General features: G+C 40.7%; 1 protein-coding gene across 1 annotated transcript in view; it reads left to right on the top strand.

Annotated features, from left to right (window-relative positions):
• LOC113233232 (116 kDa U5 small nuclear ribonucleoprotein component) overlaps window positions 1-285 on the top strand; it is a 46261-nt gene that overhangs the window by 7879 nt on the left and 38097 nt on the right. The gene's annotated exons all lie outside the window — the stretch shown is intronic.

The following is a 285-nucleotide window of genomic DNA, read 5'->3' as shown; positions in this document are numbered from 1 at the left end:
AAAAATTTTCAAGATGGAGGACTCAAAATGGCCGCCAGAAGTAAAAGTGCTCCGATCCGACTGAAATTTAACATCCGACCGTGAATAGAGGTTCATAGTATGTATCTGTGAACGAAATTTGAATTCCGCCATTTTCCAAGATGGCCGCCATACAAGTGTATTTTCGGTTTTTCTGACCAGCACATTTCTCCCAGAAGAAACGCGGGTTTATAAGAATGACGTATGCGAATAATGGTTAGGTGGATTTGGTGAGTATCAAAAAGTACCAAAACCTTCGAAAAGTGC

The sequence above is a fragment of the Hyposmocoma kahamanoa genome, unplaced genomic scaffold (assembly GCF_003589595.1).
Source record: "Hyposmocoma kahamanoa isolate Upper Pololo Valley unplaced genomic scaffold, ASM358959v1 78, whole genome shotgun sequence".
NCBI classification, from domain to species: domain Eukaryota; kingdom Metazoa; phylum Arthropoda; class Insecta; order Lepidoptera; family Cosmopterigidae; genus Hyposmocoma; species Hyposmocoma kahamanoa.
This window is presented reverse-complemented; position numbering and strand designations above follow the sequence as displayed.